This window comes from Oncorhynchus clarkii, chromosome 18 (genome assembly GCF_045791955.1).
Source record: "Oncorhynchus clarkii lewisi isolate Uvic-CL-2024 chromosome 18, UVic_Ocla_1.0, whole genome shotgun sequence".
In the NCBI taxonomy this organism is placed as follows: domain Eukaryota; kingdom Metazoa; phylum Chordata; class Actinopteri; order Salmoniformes; family Salmonidae; genus Oncorhynchus; species Oncorhynchus clarkii.
This window is the reverse complement of record NC_092164.1, coordinates 3,588,450-3,602,670: the sequence shown is the minus strand read 5'-3', so window position 1 is coordinate 3,602,670 and position 14,221 is coordinate 3,588,450. Positions and strand designations below refer to the sequence as shown.

Sequence of the window (14,221 nt, the reverse complement as noted above, 5' to 3'; positions counted from 1 at the left end):
ATAGAATAATCCCTAACACTACTTTACACCCAGCGTCATAACACTTTATGACACAGTCATAACCATGTCATAATGTCAACAGCTGATAGAACTTGCCATAACACTGTCATGACCTGTTTAGACATATTGCATTATTTTATGACTGGTTATGACATAAGTGTCAAAATCCACAAAACCAGCCACACATGGCAAAACATTCCATTACACCATAGCCTGTGTGTCAACAGTATGTTTGTTATGTATCATTTTTTTAATTGAACATGTTCAATTATTATTGTAATTGCGCACACATTGTCAGACATGGACCTACCCCAATGCTCTGTTGTTGATGACTGGGATGAATGCAGCAGCACATTTCCGGTGAGAGACATGGCCCGATGTAATTATACAAAAAATAAGAGTTTGACCAGCAAAAATGTACAAACTTTATTTATTGGTAGATGGATTCAGTTCAATGCATTCATCCAAAACACTTTTCTCATCAATGACTACAATGACAATTTAATAAATATATGAAGTCATTTCTAAGATTGTGTATCGTTAAATAGTTGTTTAGTATTAAAAACTGATCATCACACCATCTGATACATGTTGTGTCTCAGCTCCTTCCCACAGAAAACTGATCACACCATCTCTATCTGATACATGTTGTGTCTACTAACCCATTCCCACAGAAAACTGATCATCACACCATCTCTATCTGATACATGTTGTGTCTACTAACCCATTCCCACAGAGAACTGATCATCACACCATCTCTATCTGATACATGTTTTCTACTAACTCATTCCCACAGAAAACTGATCATCACACCATCTGATACATGTTTTCTACTAACTCATTCCCACAGAAAACTGATCATCACACCATCTCTATCTGATACATGTTTTCTACTAACTCATTCCCACAGAGAACTGATCATCACACCATCTCTATCTGATACATGTTGTGTCTACTAACTCATTCCCACAGAGAACTGATCATCACACCATCTCTATCTGATACATGTTTTCTACTAACTCATTCCCACAGAAAACTGATCATCACACCATCTGATACATGTTTTCTACTAACTCATTCCCACAAAAAAATGTTGCCTGCAGAACAGCCTGAACAGGCAGTTAACCCACTGTTCCTAGGCCGTCATTGAAAATAAGAATTTGTTCTTAACTGACTAGCCTAGTTAAATACAGGTAAAATAAAATAAATATTGGCATTAGAGAAAGGCATAAAGCAATCACAGGTGTTGATTGGGAGAGCTAAGACAACAACAGGTAAACAGCTCAGACAACAACGGGCAAATGGCGATGAATGGGCAGAGAGGGTCCGTTAGCTACACACAGGGCCTGAGTTTGAGGCTGGGGCCGACAGATAAACAAAATGAAGTACCGTGTTAATGAACAGTCCAGCAGGCATCAGCTGTGTAGCCGAGTTGCTGCTGATTGGACCTCGGAACACCACCGCCACCAGCTTGTACTGTTGACACCAGGCAGGATGGGTCCATAGACTCATGCTGCTTATGCCAAACCCTGCCTCTGCCATCAGCATGATGCAACAGGATCTGGGGTTTGTCAGACCAGGCAATGTTTTTGCACTCAATTGTCCAGGGTTGATGATCGTGTGCCCACTGGATCCACTTCTTCCTTGTTTTTAGCTGATAAGAGTGGAACCTGGTGTGGTTGTCTGCTGCAATAGAACAATCCATGACAAGGATCGACAAATTGCAGCATTCCGAGATGCCATTCTGCACGACACTTGTTGTGCTGTGGGGTTATTTGTCTGTCTGTGGCCCGCCTGTTAGCGTGCACGACTCTTGCCATTCTCCTTCGACGTCTTTCATCAACAAGCTGTGTTCGACCCCCACAGGACTGCTGCTGACTGGATATTTGGTCGCACCATTCTCTGTAAACCCTAGACACTGTTGTGTGAAAAGCCAGGAGGGTGGCTGTTTCTGAGATACTGGATCCAGCGTACCTGGTAACTATTATACCACGCTCAAAGTCACGTACCTGGCAACTATCATACCACGCTCAAAGTCGCTTAGGTCACTGGTTGACCCCTCCCTCCATTTTTTTTTGTACACTGCTGCTACTCTCTGTTTATTTTCTATGCATAGTCACTTCACGTACAAAAATGACCTCAACTAACCTGTAGCCCCGCACACTGACTCGGTACCGGTACCCCCCTGTATTTAGCCTCATCATTTTGTATTACTTTGTGTTACTTTTTTATTATATTTTACTTTAGTTTATTCGGTAAATATTTCCTTTAACTCTTCTTGAACTGCATTTGGTTAAGGGCTTGTCAGTAAGCAGTTCACGGTAAGGTCTACACTGTTGGTTAAGGGCTTGTCAGTAAGCAGTTCACGGTAAGGTCTACACTGTTGGTTAAGGGCTTGTCAGTAAGCAGTTCACGGTAAGGTCTACACTGTTGGTTAAGGGCTTGTCAGTAAGCAGTTCACGGTAAGGTCTACACTGTTGGTTAAGGGCTTGTCAGTAAGCAGTTCACGGTAAGGTCTACACTGTTGGTTAAGGGCTTGTCAGTAAGCAGTTCACGGTAAGGTCTACACTGTTGGTTAAGGGCTTGTCAGTAAGCAGTTCACGGTAAGGTCTACACTGTTGGTTAAGGGCTTGTCAGTAAGCAGTTCACGGTAAGGTCTACACTGTTGGTTAAGGGCTTGTCAGTAAGCAGTTCACGGTAAGGTCTACACTGTTGGTTAAGGGCTTGTCAGTAAGCAGTTCACGGTAAGGTCTACACTGTTGGTTAAGGGCTTGTCAGTAAGCAGTTCACGGTAAGGTCTACACTGTTGGTTAAGGGCTTGTCAGTAAGCAGTTCACGGTAAGGCCTACACTGTTGGTTAAGGGCTTGTCAGTAAGCAGTTCACGGTAAGGCCTACACTGTTGGTTAAGGGCTTGTCAGTAAGCAGTTCACGGTAAGGTCTACACTGTTGGTTAAGGGCTTGTCAGTAAGCAGTTCACGGTAAGGTCTACACTGTTGGTTAAGGGCTTGTCAGTAAGCAGTTCACGGTAAGGTCTACACTGTTGGTTAAGGGCTTGTCAGGAAGCAGTTCACGGTAAGGTCTACACTGTTGGTTAAGGGCTTGTCAGTAAGCAGTTCACGGTAAGGTCTACACTGTTGGTTAAGGGCTTGTCAGTAAGCAGTTCACGGTAAGGTCTACACTGTTGGTTAAGGGCTTGTCAGTAAGCAGTTCACGGTAAGGTCTACACTGTTGGTTAAGGGCTTGTCAGTAAGCAGTTCACGGTAAGGTCTACACTGTTGGTTAAGGGCTTGTCAGTAAGCAGTTCACGGTAAGGTCTACACTGTTGGTTAAGGGCTTGTCAGTAAGCAGTTCACGGTAAGGTCTACACTGTTGGTTAAGGGCTTGTCAGTAAGCAGTTCACGGTAAGGTCTACACTGTTGGTTAAGGGCTTGTCAGTAAGCAGTTCACGGTAAGGTCTACACTGTTGGTTAAGGGCTTGTCAGTAAGCAGTTCACGGTAAGGTCTACACTGTTGGTTAAGGGCTTGTCAGTAAGCAGTTCACGGTAAGGTCTACACTGTTGGTTAAGGGCTTGTCAGTAAGCAGTTCACGGTAAGGTCTACACTGTTGGTTAAGGGCTTGTCAGTAAGCAGTTCACGGTAAGGTCTACACTGTTGGTTAAGGGCTTGTCAGTAAGCAGTTCACGGTAAGGTACACTTGTATTCGGCGCATGTGACAAATAAAGTTTGATGTGGTTTTGCCCAATATAACATTCAATCGAACAGTAATGGAATGCTTCGATGCCTGTCCGCCTGCTTTACATAGCAAGCAACGTGACTCATTGTCTATATGAGCGTTCCATTATCGTGTACCTAATAAACTGGCCGGTGAGTAGATATCAATATCATATTGAATTGTGGATTATTGGTGCACACCACTAATTGCTTTCAACGTGACTAAAATAACAAAACTAAAATACAATTTAATAAACAAGTGTAGTCGTTCCATATCCTGCTTATCATTAAAGTAATAGCTAAATAAGCGAAACACCTTCTTCGCCCGCTTTGAGGAAAACACAGTGCCACCGACGCGGGTCACCACCTCTCACCAGGACTGTGAGCTCTCGTTCTCCATGGCCGACGTGAGTAAGACATTTAAGTGTGTTGACCCTTGTAAGGCTGCCGGTCCAGAAGGCATCCCTAGCTGCATCCTCAGAGCATGCACAGACCAGCTGGCTGGAGTGTTTACGGACATATTCAAATCTCTCCACATCCTGTCTGTTGTACCCACTTGCTTGAAGATTCCACCATTGTTCCTGTACCCAAGAAAGCTAAGGTCTAACTTCTGCTATCATGAAGTGATTTGAGAGGCTAGGGATCATATACACCTCCACCTTACCCGACAACCTAGACCCACTACAATTTGCATACTGCCCCCACAGGGCCATGTGGATCAGTTTACCAACAAAGACGAGACAGCCTATAGGGAAGAGGTGAGGGCCCTGGCAGAGTGGTGCAAGGAAAATAGCCTCTTCCTCAATGAGAAAAACAAAAGGATCTGGTCGTGGACTTTGGAGATAGCAGAGGGAGCACATCGACAGGCCACAGTGGAGAGGGTCAAAATCTTAAAAGTTACTTAGCGTGCACATCACTGACATCCTGAAATGGTCCTTTCACACACAGATGTGGTGAAGAAGGAGCAACAGGAGGCTGAAGAAAGGGCTTGGAGAACAGCCCCGAGATACTACATTTTGTGATAACATTTTACCTCTCATTCTGGGAGGAGGGAGAGAAGGAGGTAGTTAGAGGTAGGGAGGGAGGTAGAGAGGGAGGTAGAGAACACCTCTGTGTTTGGAGACATTGGATCAGCATTCTTGGGTCTTGGGTCTCCTGTTAACACATTTTATGTAGGGAAGCTAATGATCCAAAATGTTTTGACATTCCTGGGAGTGTGTAAACTTGTATGTTTTATTAGCATAGCATTTTTGTATGTTTTATATTCTTGAAAATGTATCAATTTACAAATTCGACCACTTGGAAGCCACTTGGGCAAATTGTGAAGGACACCTGGGTGACTTCATAGTAAATTTCATGCAACTTGCTTATTAGTCTTCCAGTTATCAGTCTGAAACGTTGCACATACACTGCTGCCCTCTTGTGGACACCATCTAAATTACAACCAGGGTCGTGACTAGATTTGGGTCCTTTCTGTTGCATTTCAAAGATGGTGGTACAAAACAATTTAAAGTTTTATTTGTATTTTCTTCTATCAGATCTATTGTGTTATACTCTCCTACATTCAATTCACATTTCCACAAACTTCAAAGTGTTTCCTTTCAAATGGTATCAAGAATATGTATATCCTTGCTTCAGGGCCTGAGCAACAGGCAGATAGATTTGGGTATGTCATTTTTGGCGAAAATTGAAAAAACGGGGCTATCCCCTTAATGGGATAGTGCTTAGTGCTTTTTCTTTCAAAAACAAGAATTTCTTAAGTGACTCCAAACTTTTGAACGGTAGTGTGTGAATAAGCAGCCCATTCATTCCAGTAGGCCCCATGAAGTCAGAACAATACAAAAAGCACAACCATTTCATTTCCAAAATGGAATTTTACCACCATGATATGACATTTCTTGTAGTGACTGAGTAAGCCTAAATGTAAAAGTAAGCCTCAAAAGTGCCACCTTTATTATGAGGAGGAAACATTTAGGCAGCCAGGACCATAGGCCAGGACCGCTCTGGCCTAAGCTCTCACTTCAGTCCAGTGCCATGGATGGACATCTTTGAAGTTTGTCCTCTAGTAATTTAGGAGGGCAACTTTATGAAGGCCTCCTCACAATGGCCTTATCCTACAACGCTCAACAGAAGAAAAAAATACATAGGCTATTATTATTGTTCACATTTCTTGCATTGATGTATTGAAGTCATGCAGTTTGATGTACAACACGGGACAGCTTGGAAAAAGCAACGGTCGGTGGAACTCTGGCGACACCAAGTGGACAATTGCTTCAGTTCAGTTGTGGCAGCAACGCTACCAGAGATATTTGGACCCAGACTTGACCAGACTACCTCTGACAGTCAAAAGGACGGACATAAGGGTACTGGGGGTAAAGTTTGACCGGGGGGGAGGAGGGAGCGGTAACTGGAGTGGGATCCTGGGGACAGTAAGACAGACACTGGGTTTTTGGGGATTACGACAGCTGACTTTTGAGGGCAAGGTTTTAATCATTAAAGCTGTGATTTTACCTGTGCTTTTATTAATCAGTTCTGTTTTTATTCCCCCTCAAAGGAGTATTTTAGCCCTGGAGCGGATGCTTTTTTACTTCCTGTGGGGAGGCAAGCGGGAGAGGCTGAGGAGGGAGGTGGTTAAGAGGCCCAGGTCCAAGGGGGGGGAAAGGCTTGCCTGACCTCTACTTGTTCCTGGGAAGCCGCTACACAGCGTTACATCTCACTCTTGCCACCTCCCCGGCCAACAACAAGACTCAGGCCCTCGCACGGTTCTGGCTGGGATCTTACTTCAGGACCCTGAGGCTGATCCCAGTCGACCTGCGAGCCCCAGTCTCTTTCCTGCTACCCCCGCACTACGTCCAGCTCCAGAAGTTAAGACATTTTAAACTGGAAAAAGAAACAGTCACGGTCTTAACAAAACACCGCTCTCTTCTCTCTCTTGTGCAGGATCGGGAACCAGTGTGTCCAGTGCGCGGGCTCGCTATAGGTGAGCCCACAACAGTTTGGCGCAACGTGGCCCATCCTGCTCTCCTGAATCGGCATCCTGGATGCATCCTGTCCTGGATGGTCGACCACGAGATCCTCCCGGTCAGGGCCGTTATGCACTCACGGGGCATGGCGAGGACATCCGTGTGCCCCCGACCAGGCTGCGGCCAAGAAGAGTCAGTGAGGCACTTGCTCTGGGAGTGCAGAGCTACAGGGACCGGTAGAAGGAAGCAGAACCCCTGATCACCCCGTGTCTGCCAGCAGGGGAGGACCTAACACCTCAGCTTGTGCTGTATGGGGTGGGCCGAAGGCTGTTCTGGCCCACCCTCACGTGCTTGAAGGAAGCACTGTGGTCCTCCCGAAACCTGCTGGTAGCGAAAAACGTAGAGACCACCCCCCAGGCAGTGGCCATGGTAGCCACGGAAGCCCTGGGGTGGTACGGAAGGAAGGGGGCCTCGACCCCAGGCGAAGGGTCCCCCACAACACCCTAGGTCCCGGCGGCCACGGCCTGACAGCGCTGCGGCGCCTAGGGCGATGCGACTAGGGGAGGGATCTCCTCTGGGCCCCGAAGGACGGGATGATAATCTATTCAGAGGAGCAGGGTGAGGCGAGTTTGATAAGGACTCACCCCGCTCCTGTACAGAGGATCGAAGACAGCTTTTTAACAAAGTGACTTTTTAACATGTTTTTTCATGTCTTCGAACAATTCTATCTTGTTAAATCATTTGTACACATTTTAAATGGCTTTTACAGATTTTATGTTTTTTACAATGAAAAGTCATTTTATTCATGGTTGTTTTTATTGGTTTTAACAACATGTACTTTTTAACAAATTTAAATGTAATCGTCAAATGATGTGTTTTTATGCTTGTATGCCGTTGTTATGTGTAAAAATGATGTAAAAGTATATGAGCTGTTTTTAAATGTGACAAAACTTATTTTTTTAAAAACGAACGAAAAAAAAAATCTGTTCTTATCAGTTTAATTTCTGATATCTGGGGACCATATATTAAATAGATTTTTGGAACAGGGAGATGGAATAGGGGCTTGCTCCGTCCACTCCACGCATCGACCTGGTATTGCAGTACCTCCAGGAACGGTGCACCCCCTGTCGTTGTAAATATAAATAAGGCGTTGCTTCCTTATAGTTTGTTAGGAGCATGGTCTATATTGTAGTTACACATTGTACAAGTTCATCTTAGTGTCAGTGATGACTAGACAGTGCTGGTCAGGTCGGTCACCATTATATTAATTATGATAGCTGATGTGAATGGTGCGTTAATCTTTAAAAAAAAGTTTAAGTCACGCACATGGGATACAGGGTGTAAACGGTACAGTATAATGCTTACTTGCAAGCTCTCCTCAACAGTGAAATACACACGATCAAACAGATACACAAATAGCTAAGTAATAAAGTAGTTAAAAACAAATGTATGATTTGGATATATATACACAATATACACAAGAAGACTATACAGTATAAACTATGAAACATACCTCACATACCGGTAACGTTATCTGATGTATTTGTCTGAAGTCAATATTTGATAGGCCTGCTATTTTCACAAGACTCAAATATATGTCGTTAAATGTATACAAGGTTTATAACTCATCTGCCTGTGTTAAAGTAACTATGTATTATCCCATTATTTCTATGACGTCACACTGCACTTTTTCAAGTGACAAAAACTTGATATAGCGTAGCAAGAGTTATTCCTTCGCTTACGGCATTATTACAGATCATATATGCACCATACAGTCACTGGCTTTACGGCCATATCAGTCTCAATACGCCTGGTCTCGGAGGCTCAGCAGGGTCGGGCCTGGTTAGTACTTGGATGGTACACTGCCTGGGAATACCAGGTGCAGTAAGCTTTTTTGTCCAGCAGGGTGTACTCTTGTACTATTTAATCAGGGAGCAACCGCCTTGATGTATTACAGTTTCTCTCAATCGCCTACAATCATTTTTTGGAACAATGTTGTTGATTTTTAAAACAGAGTCCACAAAACACACAACTTTTATAAAACAGTAAATGCTTTTTGAAAATGTACTTGTCTTTTTAAAAAAAAAAAAAAATCATAAAATAATACCATCAAAATTGCAAATCCGTTCATCAAAAGAATGACACAACTATACTTATTTCTTGAATGCAAGCAGACAAAACAGAAAGTTAGTCTGTCTTTTAAAAATCCCAGTAGATCCATAAATGTTCTTTGCAGTCACTAAATCATGATGACCAAAACTGGAAGTACAACGATACAAACATGCAGAATTATGGGCAATTACTCTCCTTTATTGCATATTTCACCAAACAATTTAATCCACATCAAATTTAATTACTGATAATTTAAAAATATTAATATTTGCACATTGTGTGTACGATTCATTCATCGGTACAGATGGCAAACAGAAACACAATCCACAATAGAAATAAGGAAAGCTGAATACAACAGGGGAACACAACTGATGTATAGGCCTCAATCCACACCAAAGCAAAGCTCTAGAATAGAAGGTCACGTGTTGGAGATGATGACATAGGAGTCAGCCAAAGTTACTTAGAAGTAACCCAACTTCATTCTCTGCATCTCTGAATATTTGCAATATAGTAAAAAATGTAACGAATTAGACAGTCCCCGTTAAGTAAGATCTTTTAAACAGGTCAACATTAACAAGGCCGCAGGGACAGACAGATTACCTGGACGTGTACTCAGAGCATGTCCTGACCAACTGGCAAGTATCTCCACTGACATTTTCAACCTGTCCCTGACTGAGTCTGTAATACCTACATGTTTCAAGCAGACCACCATAGTCCCTGTGCCCAAGAACACCAAGGTAACCTGCCTAAATGACAACCGACCCGTAGGACTCACGTCTGTAGCCATGAAGTGCTTTGAAAGGCTGGTCATGGCTCACATCAACACCATCATCCCCAGTCCATGCCCTGACGAATTGAGGCTGTTCTGATGGCAAAAAGTTTTAACTGAATATTAGGAAGGTGTCCTTAATGTTTTGTACACTCAGTGTACATACACTGAAAAATATATAAATGCAACATGTCAACTGTTGGTCCCATGTTTCATGAGCCGAAATAAAATATAATGTACCTAGAATACAAGGGTTGAATTTGCACTAAACAAATTAATGTCAGATAAATCATGTCACAAATCTGGCTTATGGTTAGCCTCATATACATGATCTATTTCAAATGTAGAACATATAGCTAGCTCAACAATATGAGTTTAGCTATTGTCTGCTGCTGATGTATAATGACAAGGGGCACATTGATTGCACATGTCCATTAGGCCAGTAATGCCACCATACTGTAGACATATGGTTGCATTGGTAATGCATGCCATTATGACAAGCAGCTAAATGGATGATATCCTGAGACAGCATGACAATCAAATAAAACCGCTCAGAGAGAGATTACAACTGGACAAAAAGGTCGTTTTCATTTGAGACAGAAACACAGACAAGTTAGAGACAGATCCCCTTCACACCTTTTTGATTGTAGAATTCTGATCTGTAATTAATGAACATTGACACTAGTTCATCTTGGATACTATTGTAATGAAACAGCAGGTAGCAGGTCTCGAACCCTCGACCTTCGAGCCCGAGGTCCGGCGCGCTGTCGACCTTCGAACCTTCGAGCCCGAGGTCCGGCGCGCTGTCGACCTTCGAACCTTCGAGCCCGAGGTCCGGCGCGCTGTCGACCTTCGAACCCGAGGTCCGGCGCGCTGTCGACCTTCGAACCTTCGAGCCCGAGGTCCGGCGCGCTGTCGACTGCCACAAAAGCATGCTCACTCCAGCGGCAGAGTCGATTTCCGCGCTTATAAACCCAGGGTCGTTACGATGTTTTTACGTTACAATTAAAACAAGTTTAAACAATTAATAAAAAAGTTATGAATCAACATATAATTTCAATGTAGAAATAAGCTACCTTGTTTGTAAATGTTGTAAATGTTAGAAATCTTAGTAAGTATGCTAATATTATGCTATTATTACTAAAGCTTCAATTTTAGAAAAACAAAAATATCCATCAGGTACTCCCTGATCTACTGGGTGAGCAGACTTCTATTCCAGCCCAACAATAATACACATGATTATCAAGTCATTAGGATTGATACGTTTGTATCAGGTGTGTTAGTGCAGGGTGGGAAGAGACGCCTGCACACCCAGCAGACCTCCAGGAGCAGGATTGGCCTGCTACTGTTGTAATACCCACAAGCCATAAGACTCATGAACAGGTAACCAAATGGTTACCTGGACTATTTGCATTGTGTGCCCCCCCCAACCCCTCTTTTACACTGCTGCTACTCTCTGTTTATCTTATATGCATAGTCACTTTAACTATACATTCATGTGCATACTCCCTCAATTGGCCCGACCAAGCAGTGCTCCCACACATTGGCTAACAGGGCTATCTGCATTGTGTCCCACCATCCGCCAACCCCTCTTTTTACGCTTCTGCTACACTCTGTTCATCATTCATGCATAGTCACTTTAACCATACCTACATGTACATACTACCTCAATAAGCCTGACTAACAGGTGTCTGTATATAGCCTTGCTACTCTTATTTTCAAATGTCTTTTTACTGTTGTTTTATTTCTTTACTTATCTACACACCTTTTTTTTCACACTATTGGTTAGAGCCTGTAAGTAAGCATTTCACTGTAAGGTCCTGTTGTATTCGGGGCACGTGACAAATAAACTTTGATTTGATTTAATACGTTTGTAGCCTACATTGTGTGAATTTTAACTGTATTGTTGTGTACAACATGTGCTAACATAAGTACCCACAAATCCTATGGCATACAAGGATGGGCCTGCAGACTCTTGGACCTTCACTGGGACCTCTTCATCTGCAGACAGGCTTTCACAGCTCTCCATATCTGAGGACAGACATCAAAGAATCAAGCTTCATTATATTCCAATTAGACAGCCCTGACTATCTCTGTCTGTCTTCATAGTTTTCCTTTTCTGACAGCTGGAGCAGAAAATCCTTTCACCCTCTTCCATTGCTGATATCTACAAACGCATCTGGAAAATGAGTTTTTAATTTACAATGATAAATAGGTGAACATTACGATAACAAGCTAATATGGCGTTAGCCAGCTGATATTTAACTTGACACTAGTATGTAAAATTGCTAGCTAGCAGCTCATCAGCCAACACACAGTGGCCTAACTTACTTGAATAGGTTCTGCTTCTGGTCAAAACCTACCGTGAGTCGAACCAAAAGTCCACACCGCACACCTCTTCTCAGTCTGCTGCACCCTGGAGCAGCACCTGGGATCAGTTGAATTGCCTCATGGGGTACAAACCAAGGATCCAATTCAGGAAAGTTGTATTTCAGGTAGGAATGCTGGTGAGTGACTGCCGATCCAATAACCAAAAGTTATTTTCAGCTGTAGGTAATAATTGTCACGTTCTGACCTTAGTTCCTTTGTTTTGTCTTTGTTTTAGTATGGTCAGGGCGTGAGTTGGGTGGGTTGTCTATGTTAGTTTTTCTATGATTTGCTATTTCTCTATTTGTCCTGGTATGGTTCTCAATCAGAGGCAGCTGTCAATCGTTGTCCCTGATTGAGAACCATATTTAGGGAGCCGGTTTTCTATTGTGTTGCGTGGGTGATTGTTTTGTGTCTACACCAGACAGGACTGTTTCATTCATTCTCGTTTGTTATTTTGTTTAGTGTTCTCATGATAATAAATGATCAATATGGACACTTACCACGCTGCACCTTGGTCCTCCTCTTCTTCCACCACCAAAGTTATCACCCCAAAGCCTGTTACAACTGACCCGGAAGGTGGGGGAATTTGGAACATATCACCCCAAGGCCTGTTACAACTGACCCGGGAGGTGGGGGAATTTGGAACATGTCACTCCTTGTGTTTGAGACAGTCACACCTTGTTTGTTTGATTTAGAGAGATAAAACCAATACTACTTTGTAACAGACAGATGTTCCTATTCACATTTTGAATGTACTAGCTCAAAATAATCTGAGATGTTGACAAAAAATGCAACCATCCCCTATATCCTCTACACTAAATCACTAATTTTTCTGTAAATCCATTTTTTTATAGAAGGGTCCAGACAGTATTTTTGTGATTTCACATACTTTTGAGAACCTTACCACAACCAGCAAATCGCGCCCTCATCCTTGTTTAGCAGTATGGGGGTGGGGGAAAAAATGAAGTCTCCAAAACCCCCGAAATACGTCCTTTTAGAAACGGCAAAGCTCCCATGATAGTGATGCGGGTCTTTAGATGTTGTACACATGAAATTGTGTCGTTCCGAGCAACGTTTTAATCAATGTTGTTTTATGACTGGTCGGGGTTTGGGAGAGGAAATCCAATAATTCCTTCAGTTTAAAAAAATAACGTATCTACTATGACTGACCGCCATCTTGCGGGAACACTCAGGTCTCTTCTCGTTGTCATCAAACACCTGGGGGACTACGTAAACTACATAATAATGTGACAGAGGCAAATAAGAACGCTGTTCTTTATCTCCTAACGTATTGCACAAGTTAACTGCAGGCATTTACTTAAAAAGTAGCTACAAATATTTTACTGAGAAGAAAATAGTTTCAACGGTATTGAAAAAACATCCTATGGCTTTTTCTCAAGTATTCTGGTATATACGGAATTACGCCCAAGCCTAGTAACTACACAGACTCATTTCATAGAACTTCTTCACTGGCAATTTGTCTACTTCACTTCTTTAGTCTACTCTCTGATCACTCCAGATACCCCAGTTGGTTATGGAAAATATATTTCACAGCGGTTTAGATGGTACAATGATTCTCTACACAATGATTGCTTGTTTTGCCACAAACGGAACATTTTGCAACCAGGAAATTGAGGATTTGTTTGCATAGTGCATCTTTAAGCAAACCAGACGGCATGATTTTCCAGTTTTTTATTTTTATTTAATGTATTTTTATTTACGGTTTTCAGGGGCACCTTCCAACACTCAGGCATAATTTACAAATGTAGTATTTGTGTTTAGTGAGCCCGCCAGTTCAGAGGCAGTAGAAATGACAACGTGTTCATTGGGCCACATTGCTGTCCTGCCTGACCATTTGTAATGTAACCAGTGCTTTTGGGTGTCAGGGAAAATGTATAGGAGTAAAAAGTACATATATTCTTTAGGAATGTAGTGGAGTAAAAGTTGCCAGAAAATATCAATATACGGATACCCAAAAAAAACTAGGGGGCACTATTTTCATTTTTGGAAAAATAACGTTCCCAAAGTAAACAAGCTATTTTGTCAGGACAAGATGCTAGAATATGCATTTCCAAAACTGTAAAAATATTGTCTGTGAGTATAACAGAACTGATATTGCAGGCGAAAGCCTGAGAAAAATCCAATCAGGAAGGGACTCTTATTTAGAAACTTCTGCGTTCCTATGCGTCCCTATTGAGCAGTGAATGGGATATCAACCAGATTCCTTTTTCTATGGCTTCCCTAATGTGTCTAGTGTCACAAGACATAGTTTCAGGCTTTTTATTTTGAAAAATG

General features: G+C 42.5%; 1 long non-coding RNA gene and 1 pseudogene across 2 annotated transcripts; one reads left to right on the top strand and one right to left on the bottom strand.

Moving 5' to 3' along the window:
• Positions 1-7,626: 7,626 nt before the first annotated feature.
• Positions 7,627-7,801, top strand: LOC139373962 (U2 spliceosomal RNA; annotated as a pseudogene).
• Positions 7,802-8,964: 1,163 nt separating this feature from the next.
• LOC139372902 (uncharacterized) lies at positions 8,965-12,464 on the bottom strand. Of its 2 annotated transcripts, none has more exons than XR_011627491.1 (4): positions 12,427-12,464; positions 11,920-12,003; positions 11,492-11,587; positions 8,965-9,652 (listed from the first exon to the last, which is right to left on the bottom strand). It is a non-coding gene; the product is annotated as an uncharacterized lncRNA (long non-coding RNA). The 2 variants fall into 2 exon arrangements; XR_011627492.1 differs by having other exon boundaries at positions 11,496-11,587.
• Between the last annotated feature and the right edge of the window lie 1,757 nt (positions 12,465-14,221).